The sequence below is a fragment of the Trichomycterus rosablanca genome, chromosome 6 (assembly GCF_030014385.1).
Source record: "Trichomycterus rosablanca isolate fTriRos1 chromosome 6, fTriRos1.hap1, whole genome shotgun sequence".
NCBI classification, from domain to species: Eukaryota; Metazoa; Chordata; class Actinopteri; order Siluriformes; family Trichomycteridae; genus Trichomycterus; species Trichomycterus rosablanca.
The window spans coordinates 14,021,832-14,045,537 of record NC_085993.1 but is presented as its reverse complement, the minus strand read 5'-3'; the positions used below and the strand labels follow the sequence as shown (position 1 = coordinate 14,045,537).

General features: G+C 39.4%; 1 protein-coding gene across 6 annotated transcripts in view; it reads left to right on the top strand.

Annotated features, from left to right (window-relative positions):
- Positions 1-1,618: 1,618 nt before the first annotated feature.
- The window catches only part of LOC134316915 (R3H domain-containing protein 2), a 62,325-nt gene continuing 40,237 nt past the window's right edge, over positions 1,619-23,706 (top strand). For 5 of the 6 annotated variants that reach the window (XM_062997459.1, XM_062997457.1, XM_062997458.1 and 2 more), the window contains exon 1: positions 1,619-1,818. The gene's annotated coding sequence lies outside the window, so the exon portion shown is untranslated. Of the gene's footprint in view, positions 1,819-9,721; positions 9,765-23,706 lie in introns of those variants that run through there. The other variant, XM_062997456.1, reaches the window with a different exon arrangement.

Genomic DNA, 23,706 nt, shown 5'->3' with positions numbered 1-23,706 from the left:
GTGGTATTAAGTGTGGAGTAGATATGTGGGTATTAAGTGTGGAGCATATAGGTGAGTATTTAAGTGTAGAATATATTGGTGGTATTAAGTGTGGGGTAGATATGTGGGTATTAAGTGTGGAGTATATAGGTGAGTATTTAAGTGTGGAATATATTGGTGGTATTAAGTGTGGGGTAGATATGTGGGTATTAAGTGTGGAGTATATAGGTGAGTATTTAAGTGTGGAATATGTTGGTGGGTATTTAGACATGTAGTATGTAGGTAGGTATTTAAATGAGCGTTATATAAGTAAGTATTTACGTGTATAATATATTGGTGGTATTAAGTGTGGGGTAGATATGTGGGTATTAAGTGTGGAGTATATAGGTGAGTATTTACGTGTATAATATATTGGTGGTATTAAGTGTGGGGTAGATATGTGGGTATTAAGTGTGGAGTATATAGGTGAGTATTTAAGTGTAGAATATATTGGTGGTATTAAGTGTGGGGTAGATATGTGGGTATTAAGTGTGGAGCATATAGGTGAGTATTTAAGTGTAGAATATATTGATGGTATTAAGTGTGGGGTAGATATGTGGGTATTAAGTGTGGAGTATATAGGTGTGTATTTAAGTGTAGAATATATTGGTGGTATTAAGTGTGGGGTAGATATCTGGGTATTAAGTGTGGAGCATATAGGTGAGTATTTAAGTGTAGAATATATTGATGGTATTAAGTGTGGGGTAGATATGTGGGTATTAAGTGTGGAGCATATAGGTGAGTATTTAAGTGTAGAATATATTGATGGTATTAAGTGTGGGGTAGATATGTGGGTATTAAGTGTGGAGTATATAGGTGTGTATTTAAGTGTAGAATATATTGGTGGTATTAAGTGTGGGGTAGATATGTGGGTATTAAGTGTGGAGCATATAGGTGAGTATTTAAGTGTAGAATATATTGATGGTATTAAGTGTGGGGTAGATATGTGGGTATTAAGTGTGGAGCATATAGGTGAGTATTTAAGTGTAGAATATATTGATGGTATTAAGTGTGGGGTAGATATGTGGGTATTAAGTGTGGAGCATATAGGTGAGTATTTAAGTGTAGAATATATTGGTGGTATTAAGTGTGGGGTAGATATGTGGGTATTAAGTGTGGAGCATATAGGTGAGTATTTAAGTGTAGAATATATTGATGGTATTAAGTGTGGGGTAGATATGTGGGTATTAAGTGTGGAGCATATAGGTGAGTATTTAAGTGTGGAATATGTTGGTGGGTATTTAAACATGGAGTATGTAGGTAGGTATTTAAATGAGGGTTATATAAGTAAGTATTTACGTGTATAATATATTGGTGGGTCTTTTGCTGGGGGCACATTGGAGTAATTAACTTCGGTCGGTTCCTCCTACAGCTCAGCGCGTTTGTTATACAGTGTAAAGCTAGGCGGCTAGAAGAGCTGTAGGCTAATTGCTGTAGCCAGATAGAGCCAGTGAGTCAGTCACACAGAGTGCTGGTGCACAGCGCTGCTATCCTCTCTGCAGCCTAATGTGATATTTTCTTTTTTAGAGCTACAGTGCACAACACCTTTATCTAACTGCATTACAAGGCTTGCAACATGCTGTTTTATTTATGAGTTCATATGCTGCAACAAGGTAGCTGTCATTTTCATTAGTTGTGCAGTGGTTAGTTGTTAGCTAGTTAGCTATAGCTGTGGCTGCAAACCAAGCTAGACAAGCAGTTTAAACACATCCAGCTAACAACTGATCAACCGGTGTCGGATCTCGGTAGGTGGAACAAGAGTTTGCTGTTTTCTCCTCGCTGAATGAACACAAACACTCGGTAAGTGGATTCAATTTCAACTCGGTGACAGAACCTGTGTGTATTCTCTGATGTGTAACAGGCTTTCGTTAACTAGTACATTTACTCTTGGTAATGATTGTCATGTTTTATAACAGGTTACCTACTCTAATCTCAGCTTCAGCTAGCTGGCTAGGTAACTAGCAACGACCTACTTGTTTACGACGAAATCCCATTAGTTAGCTAGCAGACTTGTTAGCTTCAAACTGAGTAGCTAGAGCGAATTACACCGGCCGCCATGTAAGGGTTATATTTACAAATATTAACTACATTTTCACACGTGTTTATTACTATATTTGAAAATGGCGTTATATGATTCAGATATTATTGATATAAGCCGACAGGCTAATATTAGCTGTTTAATACATTTAATTCCATAGTGTCTTGTCTAAGGTGAAGAAAGGGTCCTGGTCTTATTCAGCTTGGGTGTCTAATAATACTCCATCAAATTCTGATTATCTGTTATCACACTTTTTAATTCAATTAATAAAACACACAACAATTAAAAACGCCTCATTCCTGTGCTGTTGCTTAACGTCTTTTTATTCAGTATGTTTAGCTTCTACAGTTACCCATTTACTAATCCTGTACAAGAGAAATAAAAAAATAATGTAACATCAGTATACCATGTGCCTTTTCCCCTCAAACACAACAGGTTGTCTGCCACCTTCTACTACTCACATCAGCTACTCACAATACACCAGTAATTGTTTGCTAAGCTGCAAATATTCTTTTTATTCTATTTATTTTATTTATTTTTAATATAGCTACTACTAATACCAATAATTATATTAGAGCCATTCTCTGAGCATCTGTCAAGAATCTGAAGAAGTTTACTATAAGACCAACAAAATAAATAGATGCACCTATTCAAAATCTACTTTTTTAAATGATACTCAGTTCCTCAATCGAATTATTGAAATTGTCTGGAGCTATGCAAAATCTCCAGACAACGTTTTAACACAACCATAACATTAAAACCACCTCCTTGTTTCTACACTTATAAAAGTACTTTGTAGTTCTACAATTACTGACTGTAGCTTTGTTAGCCCCTTTCATGCTGTTCTTCAGTGGTCAGGACCCCCACGGGACCACCACAGAGCAGGTGTTATTTAGGTGGTGGATCATTCTCAGCACTGCAGTGACACTGACATGGTGGTGGTGTGTTAGTGTGTGTTGTGCTAGTATGAGTGGATCAGACACAGTAGTGCTGATGGAGTTTTTAAACACCTCACTGTCACTGCTGGACTGAGAATAGTCCACCAACCAAAAACATCCAGCCAACAGAGCCCTGTGGGCAGCGTCCTGTGACCACTGATGAAGACCGTAAAGGTGACCAACTCAAACAGCAGCAATAGATGAGCAATCATCTCTGACTTTACATCTACAAGGTGGACCAACTAGGTAGGAGTGTCTAATAGAGTGGACAGTGAGTGGACATGGTATTTAAAAACTCCATTCATTGGGTATTCTAATTGTGAATAGTATCATGCCAGCAAACACACCATGTCAGTGTCACTGCAGTGCTGAGAATCGTCCACCACCTAAATAATACCTACTCTGTGGTGGTTCTGATCATTGAAGAACAGGGTGAAAGCAGGTAAAACAGTATGTAGAGAAACAGATGGACTATAGTAAGTAATTGTAGAACTACAAAGTGCTTCTGTATGGTAAGTGGAGCTGATAAAATGGACAGTGAGTGTAGAAACAAGGAGGTGGTTTTAATCTTATGGCTGATCGGTGTATGTTCATGTGCAAGAGGAGAGTGGCATCATGTATGTCAAATCCTCCCAGATCTCTACATTTTATGTTGGACTGGGACATGTAAACCATTTCCATAAGTAACTCCATCCATCCATCCATCCATCCATCCATCCATCCATCCATCCTTGCTGCAAAATAAATAGGTGCCAAAATGAATAACATGAACGCATTGAGTTTGCTGCGAGTCTGAGAACTACAGATTTTCCCATGTTTAAGCATTTAGTCTTATTATACAATATACAGTTTTGAGTTATAGGCTTATACTGATTCACTTCTGATACCCTCACAACAACCAAGCAAACTTTACGCGAACAGCACATGTAAAAGTTCATGACTGTATTCTTTGTGTACATGGATAATCCATGCCATGTCAGCTATCATATGCATTCAGTAAAAAAGGTTAATGAATAGGATTGGGTAAAACAGCAAAAATGATTTGATTCTGATCCAGTATTTTAGTACTTTGTTGGTCCTGTCTCTGATAGTCCACATTAGATCAGTGCATATAGTCATTTGTAAGTGTCACAGTAAATTAATTTGTATGGCCTTATACACTGATCAGCCATAACATTAAAACCACCTCCTTGTTTCTACACTCACTGTCCATTGTATCAGCTCCACTTACCATATAGAAGCACTTTGAAGTTCTACAATTACTGACTGTAGTCCATTTATTTCTCTACATACCTTTTTAGCCTACTTTCACCCTGTTCTTCAATGGTCAGGACTTCCACAGGACCACCACAGAGCAGGTATTATTTAGGTGGTGGATGATTTTCAGCACTGTAGTGACAATGACATGGTGGTGGTGTGTTAGTGTGTGTTGTGCTGGTATGAGTGGATCAGACACAGCAGCGCTGCTAGTGTTTTTAAATACCGTGTCCACTCACTGTCCACTCTATTAGACAGTCTTACCTAGCTGGTCCACCTTGTAGATGTAAAGTCAGAGATGATTGCTCATCTATTGCTGCTGTTTGAGTTGGTCATCTTCTAGACCTTCATCAGTGGTCACAGGGTGCTGCCGGTTGGATATGTTAGGTTGGTGGACTATTCTCAGTCCAGCAGTGACAGTGAGGTGTTTAAAAACTCTATCAGCACTGCTGTGTCTGATCCACTCATACCAGCACAACACACACTAACACACCACCACCATGTCAGTGTCACTGCAGTGCTGAGAATGATCCACCACCTAAATAATACCTGCTCTGTGGTCGTCCTGGGTGAGTCCTGACCATTGAAGAACAGCATGAAAGGGAGCTAACAAAGCATGCAGAGAAACAAATGGACTACAGTCAGTAACTGTAGAACTACAAAGTGCTTCTATATGGTAAGTGAAGCCGATAAAATGGACAATGTTTGTAGAAAGAAGGAGGTGGTTTTAATGTTATGGCTGATCGGTGTAGTTTTGCTTTCTCAACCCTGTAATATTTTCTAAGTAGCTAATGACTTTTTTCTCTGATGAATGGGAGATTTTGTGAAACAGGTAGCTTCCATAGCTTCCAGACCTTGGGTAACCTGGTGTTTTTCATTATGGATTTGGATACAGTGGTTGCAAAAGAAGACTGCTCTTTTTTCTGCAATATCTTTATTGAAACCAAATAATAATGCTGGTACACAGTGCACGTTTGTAAATGATGTAGAAAAAATACTTTTATTTGATTTAACAGTATGCTAACCCTCCCAGTTCTGGGGTCAATTTGTAAAGGTGTCATGCTTGATATGCATCATAGGAGCCGAACATTGCAGTTCATTTGACAAAACTAAAGCACGTTTTGCACACCAAATGTGTACTGTGAAAAACTGAACTAAGCAACATTAAGTGCAAATGAATGAACTCCTTATAAATACTTCATTGTTCCAAAAACAGTCTTGATCCGCCTCACTCTCTGCTAGCTATTTTCTCTGATATTTGGCCATGGTGTTTGGTGTCAGATATAATGTGAAGCTTTATTTGGTTCACTCCTACGTGCAGCGGTGAGTCATAGACGCTGGTGATTCTGGCTCATGTTTAGCAGGAAGCTGCTTAGATGTTGATGAGGGAGAATCCACATTATTATGTCTTGTTGGAATTTGCACACAGAAGGTTTTTGGTTTGCTGTATTTTTTAACGACGACAGGCTTTTTTTAAAGGGTTTGTTGTATTTTATAGTTCAGTAGCTGATTAAAAAGCATGCAAATAGAATCGTACAGTATTTTTTAGGCTCTTGTTCTGCCTGTGTTCTTATGGTTGGTTTACAGCAGAAGCAGAATAGCTTTTTCTCTTCGGAGATTTGAAGCGTCTATTTATAGACACCTACTGGAGCACAGAGTGTATGGTACTGCTGCATCTCTGCTCTTGCTTTCACACACGCACACTCTCATGCTCACCTACAAGCTTTCTCACTTTTCCATCCTGTTAATTTTTTCTGTTTCTTATCACTTCCACCTTTAATTTGCTTGTTTAAGTCCTTTCCTTTTTCTGTTTCAGGCCTTTTTGTAATGTGTTCATGCCTTTTTTTTGTGCTGTTGCGCTCTCTCTCTCGCTCTCTCTCTCTCACTCTCACACTACTTCTGAAAGTGTTAATTATTGATGGTTGCTGGAGGGTGGGTACTGCTGGCATGGCAAGCAATAAGCCTGGTTTCTAATTGAACATATCAGCCATGTCAGACAGTCAATAAATTGCATGCATCTAAATATAAGGTAGAAGCAACATAACAAATGCACACACTTCTCCAGTTCCTTCTGATCTCCAATCACCAGTGGTGCCATGTTGCAACGAGCCAAAGCTGTTGGCACGACTCGAACTGACTGTTCTCCAAATGTACATGGAGCTTTTTATGTAACAGCTTAGATTACTTTATCATTGCTGAGGCTGCTCTGTGCCTGTAGTACAGCAAGAAATATCCTGGTGTTTCTTTGTGTTGGGATTTATTTCTTTTTTCTGCTAGAATGTACATTTTTTTATTTTTAAGTATTTTTTTCTTTCATTATTCAGTTTCACATGGATAGAGAAAGGAAGTGACTATACAATGACAGTAAGCAAGGATCAAGCCCAGATCCCATGTTGCTTCGTGGTACCCAGTTTGTGATACCCAACTATGCCACTGTGGTGTCTTATTTTTTTTTTAATTCTTAAAAAAACATAGTTAAAAAATAGCAATTAATTAAAATGTGTCAAATAACTAACATTAGATTTTTTTGCCCTACTATCTTCAGAAACTCCTCATTTCTATGTAAACAGTTAATATGGACCCTTTTCGAAAAAGCTGATATTAACTTCTACACAAACACACACACACACACATCAACCTGTCAATTATGTGCTACAACCCTTACAATTAAACATATTTTCTTAGAATGTCCTAAAATTTCAGCCATCAGAGACGACTTTTATAGGGTTGACAACACAAAAGACTTGTTCCGGAAGATTCCTCCAATTAAAATTCAGAACTTTTTAGACAGACTTGATATAACATAAATGAACTGAACAAATAATGATGTAATTTTAACTTCATTGCTGATTTGGAGTCTCTTTCCAGTGGACAGTGCACTTTTGGTTGGTTGGATTATTTACCGGTAATCTAAATAAGTTTTAGTATTCAATAGTTAGGATTACCGTTAAATGTAAAGCTGTAATATTACAACATTTACAGCAAAGTTAAATTGTTATTTTGTTTGTAAGATTACTTACTGTAAATAATATATAATACAAGACAATAAAACTAGCATAAAGCACTGATTCTTGCTGTGAAAATTATAAATATGAAAACGTGGCGTTAAAAAAACAAATAAACAAACTTAGTGGAAATAATTCGGGGTGTAAAATGTCTTGGAATTTTTTTGCTTTGCATTTTGCAGAGCTCCTCAGAGGGTGTTGTTTAGCAAATCAAATTACTTTTTCACATAGAGCATTTTGTGTTTGCTTAAATCATCTTGTGTCTATTATTAAAAGTAGTTTGATGATCTGAAACATACACGTGTGACAAATATGCAAACATAGAAGAAATTAGAAAGGGGAAAATACTTTTTTTAAACAATACCTCCATAATTTTCTGATTGTCTTAACTGACTTGTCGAACAGGTCCACTTTTCTACTTTTTACTGCTTCCTGTTTATGATGCTAATTCTTTTTATTAGTGTGTAATGATGTAGTACTCCTTACACATCACCAAGGCTGTCTGTATGGATTACCAGGAGACTAGACTAATTTACCCAATGTAAATAGTGTAAATAAATAAATAGGTACTTACCTGTTGTTGGAAGAAGATCCGGGTGTTGGCGGTGTCGGTGCTGGTCCAGGACTTTAATGTGTAAAGGGGAACCTAAAGATAGAAAAAACAATAATGAATAAAGCTAGTTGAATTATTGATTTAAGTTCTGTATATGCATTATGTATTGTGAATGAATGTGTACACTGAATGATATGGCCATATGAATGTGATTTGTTGTCTGTGTTTAAATGCTCCCTCTAATTTCTCCTGCTTCTGGATTGGCCGCCAGGTCCTAGAGGGGAGGGGCCTTTTTGTTAAAGCGGGAGGCAGTGAGGAGGGAAGGGAAAAGATGGCAGAAAGTCTTATGTAGCTTTGCAACTACAGCCTTACAGTGAGACCGCTATGATCTAAACTTATCTCATTGGTAACTGCCTTCTAGTTGACAGGTCAATCGGGGTTACTTATGTCAACCAGCTTTGGTTTTTATTCATCAATGCGTTTGTAAATACTTCATGTGTGTGCAAATAAAACAGTAGCACTGGGAACTTGGACTTTTGAGCTTCTGTCCTTCTTGCAATCCTCTAACACTTGGCCCAACCTACCTCCCACTTTTATATATTGCACAGCTAAGATACTTATTGGTATCTGACTGAAGCACTTTTGTTGGAGAGTCACATGCCATTCATACTATGGGACTCGTGTGGTACAGTCTCATACCACTGCTGATATCATCGTTGGCTACATTTCTAAGGGATGTATGGTTGAAGCCCTGTGATAAAATGAGTGCCCTGCCCTGTCTATTCCTGCCATGCGCCCAGTGTTTTCCAGTGAAACTGGACCTGCCATGCACCCAGCTCGGTTTCAAGACGCATTTAAAGATTCTAACTATATTATTCATTTATACGTATTCTATAAATTATGAAAAAGAGCAATAAACTATATGAGATAAATCCAGACGTAAGAAGAAATACCAAATACATGAGCAGGGATGGGTGCGAAGTTTACACACAAGATAGATGATTGGACATATAAGACATTTGCACTTGATCAAAGGAGAGGAGGCACCAAAATGCCAAATTTGGAGCCCAACTCTCACAATAAATACATTCTTCTGAAATACCTCATGTAAAACAATAAAAAAATGAAATTCTACACAGCAATGACCATGAAGGACATTTTTAACAACAAACCACCAGTTAAAGTCCCGAAATTACTAGAAGAAATAAGACCAAAAGCAAGTTAAAAAAAACATGTACTAGCCAGGAAATAGCCTAAGAAGCTGAATGGGCTATAAAACAAAAACTACAGAAAAAAATAAAACGTCAATTATGATTTACAAATCTGTTACATTCAAATGTAAAAAATGGTGAAGCATTTTGGCGTCAGTATAAAGCCTGACTCGGTTGCACTGGTGCTTTCATGACCAGGATAAAGCAGTTAGATGATAATGTAAGAAATGAAATAATTTAGTGTTGTCTTGTGTATTTCTACTCTAACAGTTAGCATATTAATGTGTTTTTTTTATCTGTTTTAAAGATGCACATTAGTACAGTTACACCCTGATTATATTAGAGGCTGAGGTAAAAAAAGAGAATGAAATGAGTGTGTGTGTGGGTTTGGGGGTTTAGTTGAAAAACAAAATGAATGAGCGCATGCTCCTGTGTCTGGGTAAGCGAGAGAGAGAGAGAAAGCAAGCCTGAGTGCTGCTCATGCGCTTCATTCAGAAAAAGAAAGGTGGCGTTAGGAGCGAAGCATCTTCTGTCCACGCTAAGCGTAGAGCAGGAGAGGGAAGAGCAGACTAATAGGGAAGAAAAAGCAGATGATCTGTGTTACTGCAGGCTTTAACTATATTGGTGGCTTTCTGCAGCTGAAGGTTCATGATTGTCGTTGTTCATTTTGCTTTAAGTAAAGAAGTTCCCTGCTTTAAGCACCTAATGCTGATCAGGATTCCCACGAACACGCCACTGATTACAGTAAGGTGTGTGTGTTTGCATGTGTGCATGCATGATTCAGGTTCTTAAGCTCTTAATGATGCTTTAGTGTACAGTATGTATGTGGCTTTTTGATTTGTCTGAACATTCTTTCTTGCAATAATAAATGTAGATGTAGTATGGTGTTTTGCGCTGTATAACTCATTGTTTATATGCTGTTGGAAGCAGGAGTGATTTGTTGGACTTGTATGTATTGAATGGTGTACAAACACTGAGCTTATATCATCCTAGAGCATGGGTGTTAGACATGGTCCATGCCACTGTTCTCCAAGTAGAACCTAACAGTTTTTAAAATGCACTAAATGCATGTTTTTACTGACCCTAAGCATACTTTAATTTCTTTCCTGACCCCTTTTCTCTAAGTGGAACTTAACAGTTTGAAAAATGCATTTAAAACATCTGGTTTGTTTATTGACCCTGGGCATACTTTAGTTTCTTTCCTGTAAAGTAGTTTACTAATATAGTACTGTTATTTCATATCTACCTATCTGCATCTTCTTATGGATGAGCCATTTACCACCCACCCCTTAAAACAATCATATTCTGATGTTTTCCAAATGATCCACTGCTGTATTTAGGCTGCAAATGTATTTAATGTGTGACAAAATATACATTTGTTAGCTGGGTCAGCATAGTTACTGTGAGGTTCTCAGTATCAGATCTGTATCAAGAATTAGCTCATTTCTGGAGCTTTGGATATCAGTATGGTATTAAAAATGGGAAAAACAGGATTGGGACATTCCTACAATAAAACACTTTAGTCTACATACATGTAAATTCTAATGATATTGAGCTTCTAATGTGCTTTTAATCTTAGTATAAAAGTGAGTGTGTGTGTTTTATAGGATCTGTGCATGTGCTGTAGTTTTGCTTATCAGGAATCAATTGTTGTGGTAATTTATTTATCGTGCATTTGTCATTGTTGTGTGAGAGTCCCTGTCTGGCCAGCCGTTTGTACAGAGAGTGAGAGTAGAGGTGGGAGGCATGGAGGGAGGCAGGGCCGTTTCTGAGGTAATATGGAATTCCCTTTTACCGCATTCATTCAGCCCTCAGGGTGGGGGCAGTGAGTTGGTGGGGAAAGTGGCATTGACCTGCCATAATACTATCATCCACATTATCACAGGCACATATTGCAGGGTGTGCTGCATGTGTTTCTGTGGGGGATTTGAGAGCATGCATGTGGAGGGTTAATAGATTAAGAGCAATAAGAAGAGGCGGTGGAAGACTTTGTGCGTGTGTGGAGGTAAACGTCATTAAGAACAAAGATAAAATCAGCCTCTACTCCCTCACCGTTCTTATAGTTTGGTATCTTGCTCTTATGTTGTGTTTTTTTCTTTCTTTTTTCATCTTTCTTCACCCCTGCAGAGCAGCCTCAGCCACCAGCAGCTCTTTCTGCAACTCCACCTGAGCTTGCCACACACACACTCACATTTGAGTTATTTTTATACATTGTGTCTTGGAACAGGGTGGGAGCAAAGAGTTGGGTTGGGGAATGAATGTGGAAATAGAAAATAAAGATGTGGAGTGGAGAGAAAATCTGGTAAAGTGCAGAACGACTCTTGTGAATATAAAAATATGCCATTATAAATAGATAGTCTTCATGGCCTTGACACTCTCCATGCTTGTATTTTTTTCTCTTGAAGCCGTTTCCTTTCTCCACTTTCTTTCAAACAGGGTTCTTACCTGTATTTACATTGTTTTAGCAGGTGGCTGCATCTTAATGTTTTCAATTTTTAATAGTTTCCTGCCAACATTGAACCAGCTCTATTAATTAGTTAATGTCTGCAAGCACTTTTCCACCTTAAATGATTTATACACTCAATAAAAGTAGTGTAATTGGGTTTTAAAGTCACTGGGTTCACACTTTGCTGCTCTGAAGTTTAGCAACAAGGTTCTTTGGTGGTGCAGCAGTATAGTATTCTAGCCTACCACAACTAAGACCTGGGTTCAAATCGCAGTTATGCTATTGAAAAGCTGGGCTTTTACACATATACATTTCTGTCTGAGGGGGGGTGGCTGGAGCCCTGCAATAGATTGGCACGCTGTTCAGGCGATTCCTGCTTCACACCCAAGGGTTCCTGGTGGAACCAGAACTGCTGCAATCCTGACCAGAACAAAGCGGTTGGTAAAAGTAGAATGAAAATGAAAGCTGCAAAACAAAATTGATCCTATGTGCTCACTTCAATCACTGTCAAAATGAAGTGTTCTTGCCCTAGTATGAATCTGTCCCCACCTCAATATTTTCTTTTTACGGAATATATGTTTTTGTTAGAGCAAATGAGACAATATGAACATAATGAACTGTTTCCCACCTTCATTTCTTGCCAGTGTGTTTTCAGGCAGATTTACATTTGCATTTACATTTTCGGCATTTAGCAGACGCTTTTATCCAAAGCGACTTACAGTTGTGACGGTATAAGCAATTTAGGGTTAAGGGCCTTGCCCAAGGGCCCAGCAGTGGCAACCTGGCAGTGGTGAGGCTTGAACCGGCAACCATCTGATGACTGGACCAGTAGAATAGAATAGAATAGAGTAGAATGCCTTTATTGTCATTGCACAGTGCACAACGAAATTTTTTGAGCAGCTCCTTGACAGTACATGTATGTACACACAGACATATACACACATGTATTTACAAAATAAACATATACAAATCTAGAAACAAAAATAAACTTGTGGTTTTAAGAACTTTACAGAAAAGAAAAGAAGAAGAAGGTTATTGCACAGTTCCTATAAATTGCACATTATTTCCTAGGATGTGAAGTTTGATAGTTCAGTGTTTTTATAGCGGATGGGTAAAAGCTTTTCAGGAGTCTGGAAGTACGGGCCTTGATACTCCTATAGCGCCTACCAGAGGGCAACAAGGAGAACAGGTTGCAACAAGGGTGAAATGAGTCCTTTATGATGTTTGTGGCCCGACGCAGGCATCGGGTTCTGTAAATGTTCTCTAGTGAAGGCAGCTCAGTGTTGATTGTTCTCTGAGCTGATTTGATGACCCTCTGAAGAGCCTTCTTGTCAGCCTCAGATCAGCTGGCATACCACACCAAAATGCCATGGGTGAGTATGCTTTTCACCGTGCTGCGATAGGACACCAGTAGCTGCTTGGACAGGTTGGCCTTTCTTAGTGTCCTTAAAAAGTAGAGCCGCTTCTGTGCTTTTTTTCACTAGAGAGGTGGTGTTGGTAGTCCATGTGAGGTCCTGGGAGATATGTGTGCCTAGGAATTTGAAATTAGACACTCTCTCTACTGCGTTTCCTCCGATGTCTAAGGGTGTAGGTTCCTCTCTCTGTCTGATGAAGCTGATGACCATCTCTTTTGTTTTAGAGGTGTTGAGTGCCAGGTTGTTAATGGAGCACCATTCAGACAGTTTGAGGACTTCTTCCCTGTAGGCAGACTCATCTCCATTTTGTATTAATCCAATTACAGTGGTGTCATCTGCAAACTTGATGATTGAGTTTGTGCTGTGGGTTGGTGTACAGTCGTGGGTGTAGAGGGAGTAAAGAAGAGGGCTCAGCACACAGCCCTGTGGAACTCCAGTACTCAGTGTGAAAACAGGGGAGAGATGGGCCCCCATCCTAACAGACTGTGGGCGGTTTGTTAAAAAGTTCTTAATCCACCTGCATGTGTGCTGGCTGACACCCAGGTTTAGCAGCTTGGATACCAGTCTGCTGGGAATAACTGTATTAAACGCTGAGCTGAAATCCACGAACAGCATCCTCACATATGTTCCCTGATGCTCTAGGTGAGTCAGTGCCACGTGGAGAGCAGTGTTGATGGCGTCTTCTGTTGACCTGTTGCCTTTGTAGGCAAACTGATGTTGGTCCAGGGTGGATGGGAGTGAAGACTGTATGTGCTTCAGAACCAGTTTTTCAAAGCACTTCATCACCGTGGAGGTGAGAGCCACCGGTCTGAAGTCGTTCAGGCTGTTGATTGTGGCTTTCTTTGGAAGAGGCACAATGGTGGCAGACTTGAAACATTTAGGGACAGTGCAGTGGGACAGAGAGAGGTTGAAGATGTTTTTGAACACCTCTGCCAGCTGATATGCACAGTCCTTAAGTACCCTCCCTGAAATTCCGTCTGGACCTTAACCACTAGGTTACAACTGCCATATTTATTTCATGTTAAGGTAAACACATTAGTTCACATTATAGTATCACTTTGTTTTGAAGGGTCCATATAAAAGGTGGCCCTTGTGTTTGCCTTAAGTGACCCCAGGCATGTCTTGTTGTGTGTGTGTGTGTGTATAAAAGTGATCTGCCCCCCGCCCCAATTTCATAGTCATGAACCACCTGTCAGGGTTACAGGTCTGGTTTCACTGGAAACACAGGATGCAAAGCAGTAATACCCAGGAAGGGCAACAGTCCGTTGCAGGACTTTGGCCATTCCTCCATCCAGACAAAACCAATCATGTCTGTGTAGACGCCCGCCCACAGATAGCAAAGGCACATTAGCGGGTGTATTGAACTGTATGCTACAAACTACTGTTTGGGCGGCACAGTGGCTTAGTGGGTAGCACTGTCGCCTCACAGCAGGAAGGTCCTGGGTTCGATCACCATGTGGGACGGTCCGGGTCCTTTCTGTGTGGAGTTTGCATGTTCTCCCCGTGTCCGCTTGGGTTTCCTCCCGCAGTCCAAAGACATGCAAGTGAGGTAAATTGGAGACACTAAATTGTCCAAGACTGTGTTTAATATAACCTTGTGAACTGATGAACCTTGTGTAATGAGTAACTACCATTTCTGTCATGAATGTAACCGAAGTGTAAAACATGACGTTAAAATCCTAATAAACAAACAAACAAACAAACTACTGTTTAAAATCTACAATCTACATGCTGAACTGGTTCTGCCCATGACGTTTATGTTCATCTTGTTCTACATTACTGTCATGTTCAGTACATTCAGTACAATCCCAACTGTTGTTCTGAAGTTAAAATGTACTTTCACATTGTTCTTTACGTAGAGAGCATACATATTGGAAAGAATGACATTTGAGTTACAACACAACTTAGACATGTAGGGAATTTAAAATGTGGGATTTTTTTTTTGGGGGGGGGGGGGGGGGGGGGGGTAATTCATTTGTGCCTTTGAACTTGCTGACTGTACACTAGGGGGGAGAAAGTGGTATATGGAACATGTAGTGTTAATATGATGTAAACATTACAGCATTTCACCAGCAGTAACATTTGAACAATTAAAGTTTTCATCGATAACTATTTTCCTGGATTTTTCTTCACAATCTATTCAGTTCCAATTCCTGATTGTGAATCTGCTGAGATTTGATCTTGTGAATTAGTTAATTTGTTAATAAATGTTTTTTTGCCTTGTCCCAGCGTGGATATACCCAAATCCCCTGTGCACACTAGCGACCCCTGCTGGTTGCATGAAACCCTCTCGTTTTTTTAATGAATATAATTGCCATATTTACTGTTGTTCAGTACTTTGTAGAAGCCTTGACAGATTAAATGGCAAGCATCTGAACTATTTTTGGCTACCATCTTTAGGTCTTTCTCACAGTTGTTAGATGGGATTTAAGTCTGGGCTTTGACTAGGCCTCTAAAGGACATTCAGAAACTTGCCTCGAAGTCACTTCTAAAGCATTCTTTAGGCTGTTTAAAGTCTTAGTTTGTGTGCTCTCTGGAGAAGGTTTTTCAAGGTTGCTCCTATTTTTGGCAGCATTCATTGTTTGTCTCCCTGTCCCTGCCACTAAAAGGCAGCCTCATAACATGATGCATCCATGACCATGTTACACCTTAGTGATTGAATTAGCCAGGTGATGTTGAGTGCCTGCTTTTTGCCAGACGGTACAAGCTGTTCTGCCCAGTGGGTGCTCAGTCCTGGTTTCTTTCCTGCCACTCTGAGGATTCGGAGGATTTGCAATGGTTCAGTTTAGCTGTGTGAATTTTTGGTGTAGGGCAAATAACCAAGCCATCAGCCTCTGTACTCGAGAGTTTTATAAGATCACACACACAGTTTTACTCACACACTGCAGAAGTACTTCATGTCATTGTACATGAGCACAGATCATCACATGACTCAATCTTTTTTTTGCAATGCTTTGTTTATTTATTTATTTATTTTTTATAAGTGAGAGAGTGGTGCCTGTGGAACACACAATATGCAGTGGGAAGTCTATTTTGCCATTTAAAAAAATAAATATTTTTTAAAATGAGCTCTCCTGGAGGATTTACAAATGAGTCTTGTAAAGATAGTATAATGACATTGTCATTATTAACATTGTCTTAGTATATTTTTAATGTGATTTTAATGTGGAATATTAAAAACTTTGCTGTTCTGGGTTTGACCTGCAGTGCTTTACATAACTGGGTCAAGCACACTGAGGCTGGGAGAAAGTGAGTCTTTGTACCGCTGTTATGTGTGGAAGACTTCTTTTTTTAATTCTTGATTTTTATAACTTTTTATTATTATTATTATTATTATTTTGAAAGGTTTCTTACCAGGAAAATTGGTGCCCTGATGTCTGATTTTTTAGGGGAAAAGATGGCCCATACTGTAATGTTTTTATACCTGTCTACTCTAATAGATGAAAAGCACAAAAGAACATTTTCTTGCCCTGTGATGTTAAAATGGTTGAAACTCAAAAAAGAAAAAAAAATGTAACAATCTGACTGTTTAAATGTGCTTCCTAATTTATGCAGCTTAAAGAACTTAATTGACTTAACTAAGTCTTCTGCGGGCGGCACCGTGGCTCAGTTAGATCCCCAGGTGGGGCTGTCCAGGTTCTTTCTTTGTGGAGTTTGCATGTTCTCCCGTGTCTGCGTGGGTTTCCTCCGGGAGCTCCGGTTTCCTCTCACAGTCCAAAGACATGCTGTCAGGTTAATTGGAGGTACAAAATTGTCCATGACTGTGTTTGACGTTAAACCTGTGAACTAATGAATCTTGTGTAATGAGTAACTACCGTTTCTGTCATGAATGTAACCAAAGTGTGTAAAACCAGACGTAAAAATGTTAATAAATAAATAACTAGTATATTTAAACTGAAGTAATAAGACAATTTGATTTTTATTTAACATTAAAATTTTATTGAAATTGTCTAACAGGCATCATTCAGAATGTCACCGTTACAATCAGCCTGCTGTTTAAAAACTTTGTGTAGAAAATGCAGAGGAAATCAAAGCAATGTTCCATGTGTGCAGAGGTTTGTACTCGGTAGTGAGGTTTACTCAGAACCATTACTACCTGTCTTAGTAGGTGTGTGTGTGTGTAGTGAAGTTCGTGTAGTAAATTCCTCTCTCAGACATAGGTAATTGGGGTGATGCTGAAAGGTGTTTGTGTAATTGGGGGATAGGGTTGATGGGTGCTGAATGGGGGTGGAGGGAGAGAGCTATTCTCTCTTGGTGACAGAGCCTGTTGCCATGGAGCTGCCTCTCCTATTGGTGCAGGACTCGACCAATAGAACTGCGGTACATATTGTATCATTGAGAATTTTTCCTTTCTACCTCTCTTTTCCTCTTGTGCATGCTCTCTCTCTTTCTCCTGCTCTCTCTCTCTCTCGCTCTCTGTTACAGGCTCTGTTCCCCAATAGGAAGGAGTAGAGCAGTTGCATAAGGTATGCAATGAGATCCAGGTTTTAACTTGACACACTTATTTTTAGAGCACCGAAGCAGAAGGGGAAAGCATCACTGTTTCTTACACTAATACATATAGTTCTGTGGAAAAAGAAATTGCTTTCTTTTTCTGTTGCTTCTATTATTACAGCAATGTTATATCTTATAGATATTTAAATTGTTATCCAGTGTGTTTAAGTCAACTTTCTATAGTTACACATTTCGTAAAAAACAGTACTGTAGACGCACTGTCGCCTCACAGCAAGAAGGTCCTGGGTTCGATCCCCAGATGGGGCGGTCCAGATCCTTTCTGTGTGGAGTTTGCATGTTCTCCCCGTGTCTGCGTGGGTTTACTCCGGGTGCTCCGGTTTCCTCCCACAGTCCAAAGACATGCAAGTGAGCTGAATCGGAGATACAAAATTGTCCATGACTGTGTTCGATATAACCTTGTGAGAACTGATGAACCTTGTGTAATGAGTAACTACCGTTCCTGTCATGAATGTAACCAAAGTGTAAAACATGACGTTAAAATCCCAATAAACAAACAAACATAAAAAACAGGCACATTTAAGACACCAATTCTACACTTGTGAAACAATAGTTACCCCCGTATGTAAGTAAGTAACCTTTGAACCAATTTAGCTTATTAAAGAGGGTTGGTTTTAACATTATATCGATTATATAAAGCCAATTCATCTTAAATCTCACTGTCAAACTCAAGCACCTTTAGTTTTTACAAAAACACAATGCCTGAACGTAATATGATTCCAAAAAAGCTGAGAAAACTAAAGCTGGTTAGAAAACCCTTTCTGAAAAGCATCATAAACTGAGTCGTTATCTTAAGACTTAAAACTTGGAACAAGAGTGGCTAGCCTGCTCATATTTAGGGGCTCAGTGACAACTTATTCAAAAAGTTACTTGTGATTCAAGAATAAAATTCCAAAGTGCTATGTCATATGTAAACGTAATGTTCACAACTTCACAAAATGAACTAAATTGAGCTTATTAGGCAAGGCAAGGCAAGTTTATTTGTATAGCACCTTTCATACACAGTGGCAATTCAAAGTGCTTTACATAAGGAAAAAATTAAAAGCATTAAAACATTCCTGAGATCTAGAACCTCAGAAAGACTTCTTGCAAACATTTAGTTACAATTAAGACAACATGAAATTCAAACAAGAGAGATTAAAAATTAAGGACATGAAAAATTAAAAGAAAATATTGTAAAATATACACTACAATTTAGAAGAGCATGAAAAACTAAAAGAAATATGGTAAAATGAGGGTAATAGCTAAAATTTCAAGCTCAATCATAGGCACAAGAAAAAAGAAATGTTTTTAACCTGGATTTAAAGATTTCTACATTTAAGGAACATCTAATATCTCCTGGCAGTCTGTTCCAGTTATATGCAGCCCAACAGCTAAATGCTGCTTCACCGTGTTTAGTTTGGACTCTGGGCTCAACTAGCTGACCTGAGTCCATGGATCTAAGAGATCTACTGGGTTTATATTCTCTAAACATTTCTGAGATGTATTCTGGGTCGAACCCATTCAGTGATTTATAGACCAGTAGCAGCACTTTAAATTCTATTCTGTAACTAACCGGAAGCCAGTGTAGAGATTTTAGAACTGGAGTGATGTGCTCAGTTCTCTTCATCTTAGTTAAAACTCTAGCAGCAGCGTTCTGAATGAGCTGTAACTGTTTAATGGTCTTTTGGGGAAGTCCAGTTAAGAGACCATTACAATAGTCCACCCTACTGGAGATAAAAGCATGGATCAGCTTCTCTAGGTCTTGTTGGCACACTAGACCCTTGATTTTGGCTATATTTCTAAGATGGTAAAAGGCTGTTTTGGTGATGGTTTTAATATGGCTGGTGAATGTGAGATCTGAGTCTATTAGAATGCCAAGATTTCGGACTTGGTCTTTGGTTTTTAGAGCCCGGGAACTGAGGTGTTCACTGACACTAATCCTCTTCTCTTTGCTGCCAAAAACAACAATCTCTGTTTTGTCCTTATTTAACTGTAAAAAATTCTGGCTCATCCAGTTATTGATGTCCTCCAGACACTGACACAGTGAATCTATTGGGCTGTAATCATCTGGTGAGAGAGCCAGATATATCTGTGTGTCATCTGCATAACTATGGTAATCAATGTTGTTAGCCTGTAGCATTTGGCCTAATGGCAGCATATAAAGATTGAACAGAAGAGGTCCGAGAACTGATCCCTGGGGGATTCCACATGTCATAGCCACCCTGTCAGATTCACAGCTGCCAATAGTGATGATGTAACTCCGGTCTTCTAAATAAGACCTGAACCAATTAAGGACTGTTCCGGAAAGTCCAACCCAGTTTTCCAACCTATCCAGCAGTATTCTATGATCTGCAGTGTCAAAGGCAGCACTAAGATCCAGTAAAACCAGAACTGATATTTTACCCGAGTCAGTATTCAGCCGTAGATCATTTAACACTTTTATGAGAGCCGTTTCAGTGCTGTGGTGAGCTCGAAAGCCTGACTGAAATTTGTCAAAATAACCACTGGAATTCAAAAAACTGCTGACTTGATTGTAAACAACTTTCTCAATGATCTTAGCTATGAAAGGAAGATTTGAGACCGGCCTGTAGTTGTTTAACACAGACGCATCCAGAGTTCTCTTATTAGAGAGTAGCAAGAATGAAGGCTTGTCTAATATTTTTAAAAAGCTCTCAGATGTTTTCTGAACCTTTTAGATTAATGGTTGTGTAATGGTGTGGGTGTTTTACTGCATAAAGATCTAAACAACTTGTTGTTATTTAAAGGAAGGAGGAATTCCGCACTCTTTATGATTTGTCTCACGTTAAAAATATGTGGCCCATTCTAAACCACACTGTAAAAAAACAGAGACTGTTGAGCTGAAGTCTTATATCAAGCTAGAATCCATTTTTACAACTACAGGAATTGGTGTTCTCAGTTTCCAAACAGTTATAAAACGAGATAAAAGAAAAGGTTATGTAGCATGCCTTTGTCCCACTATTTTGCAAGCTATTGCAGCCATCAAAGTAAGAATGAGCTATATTAGCCATAACATTAAAACCACCTCCTTGTTTCTACACTCACTGTCCATTTTATCAGCTCCACTTACCATATAGAAGCACTTTGTAGTTCTGCAATTACTGACTGTAGTCCATCTGTTTCTCTGCATACCTTTTTAGCCTGCTTTCACCCTGTTCTTCAGTGGTCAGGACCCCCACAGGACCACCACAGAGCAGGTATTATTTGGATGGTTGATCATTCTCAGCACTGCAGTGACACTGACATGGTGGTGGTGTGTTAGTGTGTGTTGTGTTGGCATGAGTGGATCAGACACAGCAGCGCTGATGAAGTTTTTAAATACCGTGTCCACTCACTGTCCACTCTATTAGACACTCCTACCTAGTTGGTTCACCCTGTAGATGTAAAGTCAGAGACGATCGCTCATCTATTGCTGCTGTTTGAGTTGGTCATCTTCTACACATTCATCAGTGGTCACAGGAAGCTGCCCACGCGGCGCTGTTGGCTGGATGTTTTTGGTTGGTGGACTATTCTCAGTCCAGCAATGACAGTAAGGTGTTTAAAAACTCTAGCAGCGCTGCTGTGTCTTTTCCACTCATACCAGCACAACACACACTAACACACCACCACCATGTCAGTGTCACTGCAGAGCTGAGAATGATCCACCATCCAAATAATACCCACTCTGTGGTGGTCCTGGGAGATTCCTGACCATTGAAGAACAGCATGAAAGGAGCTAACAAAGCATGCAGAGAAACAGATGGACTACAGTCAGTAATTGTAGAACTACAAAGTGCTTCTATATGGTAAGTGGAGCTGATAAAATGGACAGTGAGTGTAGAAACAAGGAGGTGGTTTTAATGTTATGGCTGATCTGTGTATATTAACAATAAGATTTAGTTAAAAATTAAACATCTTTGCAGTTGCATTTTTTATGTGAACTTAGTCCAGGACTTGCAATTAATTGCATTCTGTTTTTGTGCATGTCTTTTCTACTGTCCCAAAATTTTTGGAATTGGGGTTGTATGTTAAAAACACAAATAGACACAAAATAAGAAATGCAACAATAGATTTTGTTTTCCTAAATTATTTAGGCTAGTGTAGCAATGTACTATACGTCTATAATGTATTGAAAGCGGTCTGAATGCTTTTGTGAATAAGAGATTTCAGTGTTTCATTTGTAAACATTTTAACAAAATCTCTAATAATGTTTTTATTTCATTATTATGGGTGATTATCGTGCTCTGGATTTGATATTGAATGGATATATTTGCTATTTTTACCATTCTTTACTTAGTACCAGTGTTTACCAATCCACACTTAGTGTGCAAGAAGTCAAGGGGTCTGAATACATTTAGAATTCCCATCATCCTTCCCCTCCTTTACTTGTTTTTTTTTCATTTCTCTTCCCCTTCTCTGTCCTTCTGTCTGTCAGGATTCCTCTCTGCAGCTATCGTTCTTACCCCTCTCTACTTCACTTATTTCTGCCTGTCTGTTTTTTATTGGTCTCTGTCCGCCTCTCTGTCCTGTCTTAACTTCGTCAGAGAGGATCCCCTCTGCAGCCTTCATTCTGTATTCCTTGCTCTCTTTACGTGTGTGTGTGTGTGTGTGTTGCTGACGCCATCCTCCTCCTCGCATCCTACTCAGTCCAGTGGGTCGAGCTCTGACTCATACCTCTCTCCATTTTTTTACCCCATAAGTCTATGCCAGTTACCTCTGACTTTCCTTTAGTCTGCTGCAGTCTTTTCTCTCAGTGCTGTTGTTCTTGCACTCCTCCCTCACATTATATTGAAAATGAACCACTCTTACACAGCAGATGTCTGACTGTGAAGCTGGGCAGGCTCCTAAAGTGGGGAATCCTCTCAATGACGTGGTGTTTTGTTCTTAAATAAATCTTCACTGTCTGACTGTTAATGAGGTGAGGTGGATTGAGTGAGGGTTAGGGTTAGGGTTAGGGTTAGGGTTCATTCTGGCTTTTAAAAAATTTCCTCTAGCCCCCTTTCCATTGCAATCTACCCAGTTATACAATGCTGTACACATCCAAATGAACAACTTTCTGCCCCATATTTTTTTAATGCATTTTCTCCCCATTTTCCTCCCGATTTAGCGCACTCAATTTTTGTCTTCCGCTGCTGAGAGATACCAGATTGCATCTAAGGAGAGCACGTCACTGTACACGCCTCTTCCGACACGTGTACAGCCCTCCTCCTTTTGCCCCTGCATTCTGCACAGTCGTCTCTTCCGCCAATCAGGGTCCTTACACAGCGTATGAAGACCCACCCACACGTAGTCCAGTCCCCACCCTGCAGATACGGTGGCCAATTAATATCTGCTGCAGGCACTGCCAATTATGCCCGCCAGATGGCGCCCAGCCGACCGGTGGCAACATGAGTTTTGAACTCCATGCTATTTGTTAGCATTAGCAGTAGCAACAACAAGGCGTTTTGTGTTTTTTTTAGGTCTTTTCTGTTGCCTTAGATTCTTCTTTTGCATTGCAATCTACTGCATTTTGGTTTTGGATATAGCACTTGTATTTTCGTTTTCCTCCGTAAGCTTGTGTGGCGTAATCGTAAGAGCCACTTTAGTGCCTGAGCTCTGGGAATTCGAATTCTGGGCTCGGCTGACAAATACAAAAGACACAGGGCAGTCAAACCTAGCAATTAAAGGAGACTTGTATTAGTGTACCCTTAGTGCAAGTCCCAAGCCCAGATAAATAAGAGGCTTGCATTAGGAACGGCATTTGTTCTTAAAATTGTGCCACATCAAACATGCGGTTAAATGTTTAGCTATGGTGGCCTCTAATGGAAGTAGCTGAAAGAAAACATTCATTTATTGTCTCTGAGAATTGTCTACCCATTCTGCCACAAATATAACCATGGTGTAAAACAACTAAATAAATAAAAAATTTTGTCTCACTCCAGCGGTGATAGTTCGACCAATCAACTGTATGCACTGTTTAGCACTCCGCCCATATAGCATTTTAGTATTTTAATAAGTGCTAGGATTCTGTGTATCTAGTATCTAGTGTATTTAATGTGTTTGCTTTTAAAAGCACAGAACCTAGGAGCCAGGGTTTTGTTACAAAAGAAGGAAGGAGGGTAGAACGAAATGGTCTAAAATAGGCACAGTCTTATAGTGTAGGAGGAGAAAGGAAGCAGTTGCACTGCTGGGAGAGACTGTCTCTCTCTCACAATATGAGAATGCTTGTGGCAACCGTGTAATTAGTGTTTGAGTGCTATTGTGTTTCCCAAGAGTTATTATTTGTCTCTGACTACAGACTGTTAACAGTGGAATGGAAGGAAATGTCAAATTTTTAAAACACTGGGTCACCTGA